Raw genomic sequence first — 12425 nt, 5'->3', positions numbered from 1 at the left:
GCAAGTCAGGAGCACACAGGGTCTTACCTTCTTATCCAGAGCTTGGCTGCTTAATCTGTTATTAAGTACCCAGAGCCTCTTGGTCCCAAACAAATAGAGAAAATGCTAACATGATAACCAAGCACAAATAAATTGTGGGACCCACTCCTTTATCCTCATGTCCAAGGCTATCATCCCTAGCTTGGGAGGGGGAAGGGATGGGGTGAGGTGGTAATGTTATTGCTCTGTGGCTTCAATGGAAGGACAGCAGAGCAAAGTTTAGGAAGGACTTTGCCTGAGAAAGGAAGATTGAAAGACAGTCATTTGGAAGAAAGAGTCCTTGAGGCCCTGTGGTCACTCTCTCTGTAAGGAAAAGCCAGTCTGGGCTAGGGGAGAGATCCTCCCACACATAGGTTGAGGGATTGGTGGAATGCCCTCAGAATCCAAGCTGGGGGGCAGGGAGTGTCTCAGCTTTTCCCATATACCAGAGACCAAGGTCAATGGGCTATAGTCCAGGAGACAGATTTTAAGGATGACTGATTGTATTGTTGAATCATTAAAGCAGGCAGGAAAGATGAATGTAAGCCTCATGAGGGGAAGGACTAGGAGGGAAGGAATCTTAGAATTCATTTAGGGATTGCATTTTGTCCAATCCCTTCCTTTGCTAGAGGAGGAAATGGAGGCCCAGAGGGGTTCAACTTCTTCTGCCCTCTCCCCTCTTCTCTCTCTGTACTCTCACTCTTCATGAGCTTATCCACAATACAAGCATTGTTTCTACTATCATTCAGTTACATTCAACAAGAAATTTTTTATTTTTTGTGGGGCAATGTGGGTCAAGTGACTTGCCCAAGGTCATACAGCTAGTAAGTATCAAGTGTCTGAGACTGGATTTGAACTCAGGCCCTCCTGAATCCAGGGCCAGTATTCTATCCACTGTGCCACCTAGCTGCCTGAACAAGAACAAGAGTCTGTTGTGCACTTTAATAGGGGTTAGAAAATTCAGATAGTATCTGCCTTCAAGGAGCTTACATTCTTCTGGAGGTAGGGTTTAGGGCAACCACAAAGATCTATGATTTCAATGGCTTGGGTAGCCCCCACTCCAGTACAAATGGTTATTATTGCAGAGATTCCAGAGACAAGTTGCTATGGCCAAAAAACCAAATCTCAACACCTAATGGCCAATCTTCTGGTCATCAATTCTTCTGCATTTACCTAGGGCTTCTTCTGTAACAATGAGCCAAAGGTCCATAAATGGGTCTGGACTTCCTAGCTTCAAAGGATCATTCTAAAGCTTAGGCTTCCCTTGGCAAAGCCTTTGAGAAACCAATCACCTCCACACAATGATGATATACTGGAAAGGACATTTATTGGAAGCTTTTCTATGTACTCATTTTAATCATGATTTGCAAAATACAATTAGGAAGGGTAATCTATAGTATATATATATGTATGTATGTATGTATGTATGTATTTGGAGGGCAAAAGTAAAGAACTAGTACCTTATCTGCACCAAAGATACCAAGATAACCCTTTTCTAAGAAGTTACCCATGCAATGCTACCTGGCACCTAAATTAGACCCTCAACTCTTTCTCTGATCTCTTTGGATTTTATCAATTCCCAAGGGTTTAATTATCAACCCTATGCAGATGATTACCAGATTTATATATCCAGCCCTATCCTCTCTCCTGAGTTTCAGTCCCATATCGCTAGCTCACAATTAGACATTTCTGACTGGATGTCTCCAAAGTATCTCACATCAAATATGACCCAAACAGAACTTTAGCTTTCCTACCAAACTCACCCCTCTTCTTAACTTCTCTATTTTGATCATAGACATTATCCTCCTTCCACGTCTCAAAGGTTCTCAGTCAGCTTTATCCTTAACTTCTCACTCTCACATAGTCAATGAGGCATCGGATCTTGACATTTCCACTTTCACAGAAACACTGGAATCAAGCCCCTTGTCTCTGCTCACACAGTCACCACCTTAGTTTCGTCATATCTTGGCTAGATTATTGCAACCACTTCCTAATTGGTCCTTCTCTCTCAACTCTCTTCTCCATTCCATTCTGCTCAGCTTCTAAAGTTCTTTTTCTTTTTTTAATGATAAGCATTTTTAATTAAAGTTTTGAATTCTAACTTTTTTCCTCTTTCCCTCCCTCACCTTCCACCTCTTTGAGGCAGTAAACAATCAGATATAGGTTATACATGTGTAATTATGTAAAACATTACCATATTAGTCATTTTGTACAAGAAAAAAAGTTATTTGTCTTACGCTCAAATATGACTATGTCACTCTCCCCATTCAAAAAGCTCCAGTGTCTTTCTATTACCTCTCAAATAAAGCATAAGGGGAAGCTAGATGGAGCAGTGGTAAAGCACTGGCCCTGGATTCAGGAGGACCTGAGTTCAAATCCGGCCTCAGACACTTGACACTTACTAGCTGTGTGACCCTGGGCAAGTCACTTAACCGTCATTGCCCTGCAAAGAACAAAAAACAAAACAAAACAAAAAGCATATAATCAAATAAAGCATAAATTCCTTTTTTTTTGTTTGTTTTTAGAGTCCTTAATAATCCAATGAACCTTTCAAGCCTCATTGTCCATTGCTCACCATCCCAGTTGATACGATTCTGTCAAACTGTTCCAAGGCACTCTTTTCATGTTCTATGCCCCAAATCTTTTTCCTTTTCACATCTATCTTGTGAAATCTTGCTTTTCCATAAAGATGTAGCTTAATCACCATCTTCTCCAAGAAGTTTTTCCTAATTCCTCCACCTGCTAATGCCCTTTGCCCCTAACTCCCTGATATCTAACTTTGCAATTGTCCAGTCATGTCTGACTTTTTGTGACCCCCATGGCCCAAAGCACACCAGCCCATTTCCAATCTAAGGGGTTGATCTTCTGATATCATATCTTTTAGCTTTTAAATATTGGCCCTGGGGTTTTCCTGGCAAGGAAACTGGGGTGGTTTGCCATTTCCTTCTCCGGTGGATTATAGCAAACAGAAGTTAAGTGAATTAATTGTTCAGGGTCACACAACTAGTGAGTGTCTGAGATCAGATGTGAACTCTGGTCTTTCTTATTCCAGGCTCAGTGCTCTATCCACTACATCCCCTAAATGTCCTTTCTATATACATATACCCATATGTACATATGCAAATATATAGTCACATAAACACACCTATGTGTATAATATGTTGTAGTTATTTAGTTGTTTCAGTTGTGTCTGACTCTTCCTGACACCATTTGTGGTTTTCTTCTCAAAGATACTGGAATGGTTTGTGCTTTCCTTCTCTAGCTCATTTTGCAGATGAAGAAGCTGAGGCAAATAGGGTTAAGTGACTTGTCCAGGGTCACACAGCTAGTAAGCAAGTGTCTGAGGCCAGATTTGAACTGAGGTCTTCCTTACTGCAGATCTGAAACTCTATCCACTGTGCTGTTTAGCTGCCCACATATATCCACACACACGGAGAATATTAAGAAACTTTAAAGACTTTCTAGACCAATATTCCCCGGTTCTAGGGTGCAGCTTGTTTTGGGGCCAAACTCTTTTCATCCACCAAAGTTTTGCTTCTAAAAGTCTTACCTTCTTGAAACATATAACAGTCCAGTCCTGTGATTTCATTGGTGTTAGGGACACTGGTTTGGGCACTCCCTCCACTGGGGTAGATCAGCAGCTCACTTGCAACTTCAGAGTCTTAGAGAAGTGCTGGTTACTACTGAATGCTTTGTAGAATCAAGAACCTCAGAGGTGGCTTGTGGTACAGTGGATGGGGCACTGAGCTTGGAGTCAGGAAGACTGAATTCAAATTTGACCTCAGGCACTAATCGGCTGTACGACCCTGGGCAAGTCATTAAATCTCTGTCAGCCTTAGTTTCCTTTTCTGTAAAGTGGGACAAATAACAACTACCCTACTAGGGGTATTAGAAGGTCCAATGAGATAACAGTTGGAAAAAACAGTTAGAACAGTGCCTAGCTTATAGTAAGTGCTAATTCCTTCTCTCCTGTCCCTGATTCAGAGGTCAGTTAGTCTAACCCTCTCATTATACAGATGAAGAAACTGAGTCCCAGAAAGGGTAGGTAACTGACTTGCCAAGGGTGATCACACAATTTGTGTGTAAGAGGCAGGACTTGAACCCAAGTCTGCCTGCCTTCAAGGCTGGCCTTCAATCCACTACACTACACTATCTCTAGCTAATGTCACTCAGAAGGACACAGAAAGGCAAGGTTTGCAAAGCTCTTCTCCACAACACATCTGTGAGCTAGGGAGCACAGGGATAGGGTCATGGGATCACAGACTGAGAGCTGGAAGGGACCTCAGAAGCCAATATTTTGCCCATATTACAGATGAGGACACTGAGACTAAGTGATTTCCCAACATCCCATGGCTTGCTAAATTTCTGAGACAGGAGTCAAACCCAGGTCTCCTGAGCCTGGGCTAGTCCTCTTCTCCCCATGCTACACTGCCTCTAAAGATCAATGATGGCTTAGGAACTAGGTTGCTGAACCCTTCCAAATCAGAACTCCTAATGGATGCTGGTTAGCAGTTTCTCTAATCCTGATTTGTATTTCTAGGAATAAAAGGGGCCATTTCCATTCCCTGTCCCCCATCAAAAACACACTCTCCCAACAGCTTATCTCCTCATCTCCCAGCTGGATATTCTAGGACTCCTTAATCAATCACCTTCAAAATGGGCCCTGGCTTTTGTGGATTGAGCCCAGAGGCCTCTGTAGCTCTAGCACCAGTAGCTTCACCTAAGCCCAAGGCTCAGGAGAGCAGGGGTGCCAAGAGTACTATCTTCTGTCCTGGTTGTCTGTGTTCTATTTAGCAAGAGAATCCAGGACTTCATGTCTCCTACTGAGTATCTCTTCAGAGTGTGCTGTGGGGCACCACATCATTGTTGATCCCTCTGGAACATCTGTGGAGTACTTCTGATAATTTTCTCATCTCCCTGGGTCTTGTTTCCTTCTCTGTCAAATGGAAGGGTTGGACCACAATAGCCTCTGACTTCCTTCCAGCTCTGACATGCTCTAGTTCTAGGAGGCTCCAGTCTCTCTGTTTTTGCCATTCTTCCTCATGACTACTTGAGACCTTGGGGATCTTTCTGGAGACCACAGCCTTAGCAAGGGCCAATTTAGAAAGGATGTTGCTGCCTTTATCTTCCATCCTCCTCCTCACCAGTAAGTCATTGGCAATCTCTGGTCAGTCATCTTAAAGGCAACGAAAAGAACTTTAATCCAAATGTATACAGTTCTTCCCAGTCTTGCCCACTTGTCTTGGACTCTTCACATAGGCTGAAAACTCTCATATTGGGGAACAAGAAAAGTTGGCAGCTGGCACATTCCCACTCAAGAATGGTCCAGAAGCACTGGATTGGTTCTGTAAAGCTAGAGTCCATGATGTGGAATATGGGCTTGAATCAAAGGGCACAATATGAAGCAGAAGCTGATAGTGCAATCAAATCAAAGACCAAGGTAAGTGTGAGAAGTTTTTTTTTTTCTTTTTCTGGGGCTCAGGACAAAGAGTTTGGGCACTAGAATAAGAGAAAGAGCTTGAGTTCCATCAAGGGTTTTTACAGGACTTGTGTATTTTCCTTTCCCACCTCATAAAGCCAGCCCCATCTTCCAGCCTCATTCAAATGAGTTGCTGCTGGACAGTTCCCACCAGCATTGCTCTCATGAAATCCTGAGCTAAGCCTGGCAATCAGGATAGACAAAGGAACAGACTAAACAGGAGGAATATAAAGGAAATATTCCACTGTGGGACCTCAGGAAAGTCATTAACATCTCTGAGCCTCAGTTCTCCCAGTTGTAAAATGGGAATAATACTTTCTTTGTGTGCTGACAACATTTCTGAGCCTCAAAATGCTTATAGAAATGTTTTCATTTCCTCTCTCACAAGGTTGTTTTGAATCCAAATGAAAACATGCAAATAAAATGTTTTGTAACTATATGCATGTTTTTGAGAGAGAGGAATCGGGGTGGGAAAAGTACTAATGTACTTGGGGACAAGAGGTTAATTCCTATCTCTGAGCATGCTAGATGCATGTAAAAAATCCTGGGACTTGTTACTGGTTCTGTCCATTGCATGCTATGGACCATTGGGTCTCTGTCTTACAGTTGAACTCTTCTACAAGTGTTGTTTCTCCTAAGTAAAAGGAGAGTTCTTTGAGAGCAAGGATTATCAGCTTTTTTATTTGTATTCTCAGCACAGTATTTGGCACATAGGAAGCACTTTGCAAATATTTTTCCATTCAATTCCATTCCATGGCCAGGGTTTGTTTTTGCTTTTCTTGGTATTCCTTGAATTTAGTACAATGCCAAGGAGTTTAGAAAATGCTTGTTGATTTGATTTGATTGACTTTATTACAGATGACATTTGTCTTTCTATCCTAGTCTTTTCTGATTGGAAGAAATACCTTCCTTTGTATCAAAGCAAAATAATGACTCAAAAACACACAAATGCACAGACAACATCTGATAGTATATACTACATTCTACCTCTCTGACCTGAGGAAGAAGCTATATTTCCCCATCTCTTCACTGAACTTAGCACACTGCTTGGAACCCAGTAGGCATTTAATGAATGCTTGTTAATTAGACTCTACTTGAATTCTCTGGAATCTTCCATCTCTCCCCCCCCCCCCTGCCCATTTCTCAGTATGGCTTCCTTTTGGTGATGTTTTCATTTGCATTGTTGCAGTCACTTTACAGCTTGATCTTTGGGTCCTATTTATTTTACTGTATGGGGTAACACCAATCTTTGCACATATTTTTCTGAATTCCTGTCATTCATTATTTGTTACTGAGCAATAATATCCCATCACTTACATAAGTCATAGTTTTTTTTAGTCACTCCTCAACTTGATGGGCATCTAACTTTGTTTCCAGTTCCTTCCTTCCACAAATTTTACTGCTATGAATATTTTAGTATTCATATGGAACCTTTATTTCCGTCTTTGACTTCATTGGGGCAAATGCCCAGAGTTGGAATAGCTGGGTCATAGGTTATGAAAGCTATATAATTTTTTCTTGCATGATTCCCAATTGATGTCCAGAATGGCTGGACCTATTCACAGCTCTACCAACAATGACTTAGTGTAATTTTCTTTCCACAGTCCCTCCACTGTTGAATATTCCTATTTTTATCCCCCTTGCTATTTTTTAGAGAGTGATGAGAAATCTCAAGGTTGTTTTAGTTTGAATTTGTATCACTATTGTCAATTTGGAGCACCTAAGAAAGCTCTTAGGAAAATTCATTCCTGGCTTGGGTCTGCAAAATGAATCCTTTATCTTCTCTTCTAAAAACATAGATGGATATGATACTTATCTTCTGATACATTAAGGATTATCATAGGATTGTTTAGATTTTTTCTGGTTGCCTGAAGGATATTCCTGGCATTCCTAGGAGAAACAGGAGCCTATGAGTACAAGTTGTGAGAATGTAAATTTTTACTTTAAGGTGAGCTTCCTAACTTTGGAGTTATCCAGCAGAATTGACATGGAATAGGGAAATGGGGTGCATTTTCTGGAACATCAGGAGTTGACTGTTGCTAGACATCTTCTAGCAGTCACTTGATAACCACTTTGGGGAATTGTTGTAGAGAGGATTACTGTTGAGGTATCTTCCAACTCTGTCTATGATTCTATGAAAGAATTGAAGATGTGTCTATACAAACATGGCTGAGACTGGTGCCAAGAAGAGCAGAGAGAGAAGAGGAGATTCCCAAGAGATGTCTGGGTATCAGTTTACCTGAATTTTACAACAAACCAGCCAACCAGCAAGGTTAGGTCCAAGCAGAATTGCTTTTGTTGTCACTTTCCTTTCATGAAAGTAGGTGGCTGTAGCCTTAAACTGGCATTTACAGATAAGCAGAGTGGCTACAGGGAGCAGCTTTGTCCACCTTAGAAGATAGGATAGACCGAGGTAAGATCGTCCTTCATTTCTGGAGGTCTGAATCCAATTACCCAGAGCTTTTCCATCCCAGTCTAGTTCTGCCTCTCCCAGAAAACATTTGCACTAGTTATCTCCCTTTTCTACCTGCTCCCACCCTGCTTTATTCCTGGTCTGAGCTGACCTTCCCCCCAAGTTCCTTTGGTCTGACTTCTCACTTCTCAGGCTAAGTTACTTCAAGTGACAGCAGCAGGTTCCTCCTTATTATTCACCAACTCCGGGACTCTCTCAATTAAAGCCTTCCTCTTTTATTCCTTTCTCACTTCTTTCCATGCTGGATTCCATACTCCTTAATGTGTTTGGTCTAATAGCTCTATTATAGGCAGAGGACTACCCTAATGTGTAGATGAACACGTTGATAAGCCTATCTTTGGGGGGTAACTATTAGAATATTGATCCATGTCTGTGGGTATATATTTATAGGTGTTGATTATTCACATACTCCTATAGGCAGACCAAAGGGTGTGATACATTCATTGTGCTTAGCTCTCAATACAGCACATTTGGAGTTCCATGCTCAGTTTGGGGAAGAAGGAAATTGACAAACCAGTGTCCATCCAGAAGAATAAGCTAGATGAGAGGACAAGAGATAATACCAATTGGAAGGATTGAATGAACCAATTAGTTGGATCAAACAACATAACACATGTAAAGCACTTTGCAAGCCTTGAAGAGCTCTATAAATTCTGTCTATTATGATTATGATCATGAGCCAGAGATGGTTAGTTTGGAGAAGAGATTTCAAGAGGACATGATAGCTGGCCTCAAGTATTTGAAGGGCTGTCCAAAGGAAGAAGTTTTGTTCTGCTTGGCCCCAGAGGGAAGACCTTGGAACCTTAGGTAGAAGGTCCAAAGAGGTAGATTTAGTCTTGAGGAAAGGAACAACTTCCTAATACTTGAAACTGTACAAAAGTAGAACAGGTTCCTCTAGAGACAGTGAGTTCCCTGTCTCTAGAGATCTTCAAGCATAGACTGGGTCATCTTTTGTCAGGGATGTTATAGGGGGATTCCTGTTCAGGTGAAGATTGGATTAGAAGATATCTGAAGTCCCTTCCAAGTCCTGGATGCTTTGGTTCTCTTTAGGGGAGGGAGAGTTTGTAAGAGGTTCTCAATCACATCTTTCCTCCATTAAGGATTCACACAGAAAGTAAGGATGAAGGTTCAGACAAGTTGAGATTCCCCAGCGTGTGCCTTTCCAGAAAGAAAACTATGCTCCCTGTACTGATTCAGAAACAAACTTTCTGCCTCAGTTTGTTTATCTGTAAAATGGGGGTAATAATAGCAATTACCTCATAGGGTTGCTATGAAGAGTAAATTAAATAATGCTTCTAAAGTGCTTTGCAAACCTTTAAGAACTATATAAATGCTATAACCTACCTACCTACCTACCTATCTACCTATCTATCTATCTATCTATCTATCTATCTATCTATCTATCTATCTATCTATCTATCTATCTATCTATCTATAATTTCTCAGGGGCATTTCCTCACAGACTTCTAGCACTAACCATAGATGATCCATAGAAAGATCATTTAATATTGGTATTTTAGAGATGAAAGTGTTGATATTGCCTAATCCAAACTTTTCACTCAGTGGTAAGGCCCATAAAGAAGTGACTTGTCCTGGAAGTAGAACTGAGATGGGAACAGAACTGCAGAAAGAGGATGAAACCCATCTGGTCTGCTGGTAGGGAGAGAAAATATGTTTTGTGTTCCTGAAAGCTATATATTCTTTGGTCACTACCTTTCAGAAAATTTTACTTTTATTGATAGCTTTTGGTTTTACATCCCTCTTTTGTCCAAATGTGTATCTCCTGCTCCCCTTTCTATTTTTGTAATAATAACCAAAAATAGTAAGGCAGAAACTAGATGCAGACCAAGATCTTTACCATACACCAAAACAAAGTAAAAATGGGTACAAGATCTAGACATAAAGGGTGATACCATAGGGAAATTAGAAAAGGAAGGAATATATGGGGCAGCTAGGTGGTGCAGTGGATAGAGCACCGGCCCTGGATTCAGGAGGACCTGAGTTCAAATACTGCCTCAGACACTTGATGCTTACTAGCTGTGTGACCCTGGGCAAGTCACTTAACCCCCAATTGCCTCACTAAAAAAAAAAAAAAAAAGAAAAGAAAAGAAAAGGAAGGATTTGTTTACTTGTCAGATCTATGGAGAGGGGAAGAATTTATGACCAAAGATGAGTTAGAGAACATTATGAAATGCATAGTGGATCATTTTGACTACATTAAACAGTTTTTGCACAAACAAAACCAATGCAAGCAAGATTAGAAGGAAAGCAGAAAGCTGGAAAACAATTTTTTCAGACAGTGTTTCTAATAAAGGCCTCATATCTAAAATATATAGAGAACTGAATCAAATATATAAGAATACAAGTCATTCCCCAATTGAGAAATGGTCACAGGATAGGAACAGGTAGTTTTCAGATGATGTAATTAAAGCTATTTGTTGCCATATGAAAAAAAATGTTCTCAATCACTACTGATGAGAGAAATGAAAATTAAAACTACTCTGAGGTACCACCTCATGCCTATCTAATTGGCTAATATGACAAAAAAGGAAAATGATAAATGTTGGAGATGTGGGAAAATTGGAACATTAATGCATTGTTATTTTATTAATTTTTTACTAATAAAAGAAGAAAAATAATTTTAGCAGCTGGGCAGGATGGAATAGAGAATAGAAGAGATCTGAGCAAAGGGACCAATTAAGAAGTAGTTGCAATAATCTAGGCAAGATATGATGACACTAAGGTGGTGACTGTGTGAGCAGAGACAAGGGGCCTGATTCCAGTGATTCTGTGAAAGTGGAAATGTCAAGATCTGATGCCTGATTGACTATGTGAGAGTGAGAAGTTAAGGATAAAGCTGACTGAGAACCCTTGAGATTTGGAAAGAGGATAGTGTCCATAATCAACATAGGGAAGTTAGGAAGAGGGATGAGTTTGGTAGGAAAGCTAAAGTTCTGTTTGGGTCATATTAGATATGAGATATTTTGGGGACATCCAGTCAGAAATGTCCAATGGTGAGCTAGTGATATGGGACTGAAACTCAGGAGAGAGGATAGGGCTGGATATATAAATCTGGTAATCATCTGCATAGGGTTGATAATTAAACTCTTGGGAGTTGATAAAATCCCAAGAGATCAGAGAAAGAGTTGAGGGTCTAATTTAGGTCCCAGGTAACATTGCATGGGTAACTTCTTAGAAGAGGGTTATCTTGGTATCTTTGGTGCAGATAAGGTACTAGTTCTTTATTTTTGCCCTCCAAATACATATATATGCACTATAGATTCCCCTTCCTAATTGTATTTTGCAAATCATGATTAAAATGAGTACATGTAAAAGCCTCCAATAAATGTCCTTTCCAGTATATCATCATCGTGTGGAGGTGATTGGTTTCTCAAAGGCTTTGCCAAGGGAAGCCCAAGCTTTAGAATGATCCTTTGAAGCTAGGAAGTCCAGACCCATTTATGGACCTTTGGCTCATTGTTACAGAAGAAGCCCTAGGTAAATGCAGAAGAATTGATGACCAGAAGATTGGCCATTGGGTGTTGAGATTTGGTTTTTTGGCCATAGCAACTTATCTCTGGAATCTCTGCAATGATAACCATTGAAATCATAGATCTTTGTGGCTGCCCTAAACCCTACCTCCAGAAGAATGTAAGCTCCTTGAAGGCAGATTCTACCTGAATTTTCTAACCCCTATTAAAGTGCACAACAGACTCTTGTTCTTGTTCAGGCAGCTAGGTGGCACAGTGGATAGAATACTGGCCCTGGATTCAGGAGGGCCTGAGTTCAAATCCAGTCTCAGACACTTGATACTTACTAGCTGTATGACCTTGGGCAAGTCACTTGACCCACATTGCCCCACAAAAAATAAAAAATTTCTTGTTGAATGTAACTGAATGATAGTAGAAACAATGCTTGTATTGTGGATAAGCTCATGAAGAGTGAGAGTACAGAGAGAGAAGAGGGGAGAGGGCAGAAGAAGTTGAACCCCTCTGGGCCTCCATTTCCTCCTCTAGCAAAGGAAGGGATTGGACAAAATGCAATCCCTAAATGAATTCTAAGATTCCTTCCCTCCTAGTCCTTCCCCTCATGAGGCTTACATTCATCTTTCCTGCCTGCTTTAATGATTCAACAATACAATCAGTCATCCTTAAAATCTGTCTCCTGGACTATAGCCCATTGACCTTGGTCTCTGGTATATGGGAAAAGCTGAGACACTCCCTGCCCCCCAGCTTGGATTCTGAGGGCATTCCACCAATCCCTCAACCTATGTGTGGGAGGATCTCTCCCCTAGCCCAGACTGGCTTTTCCTTACAGAGAGAGTGACCACAGGGCCTCAAGGACTCTTTCTTCCAAATGACTGTCTTTCAATCTTCCTTTCTCAGGCAAAGTCCTTCCTAAACTTTGCTCTGCTGTCCTTCCATTGAAGCCACAGAGCAATAACATTACCACCTC

This window comes from Dromiciops gliroides, chromosome 4 (assembly GCF_019393635.1).
Source record: "Dromiciops gliroides isolate mDroGli1 chromosome 4, mDroGli1.pri, whole genome shotgun sequence".
NCBI lineage: Eukaryota > Metazoa > Chordata > Mammalia > Microbiotheria > Microbiotheriidae > Dromiciops > Dromiciops gliroides.
The sequence above is the reverse complement of the archived record's forward strand: the minus strand, read 5'-3'. Positions refer to the sequence as shown.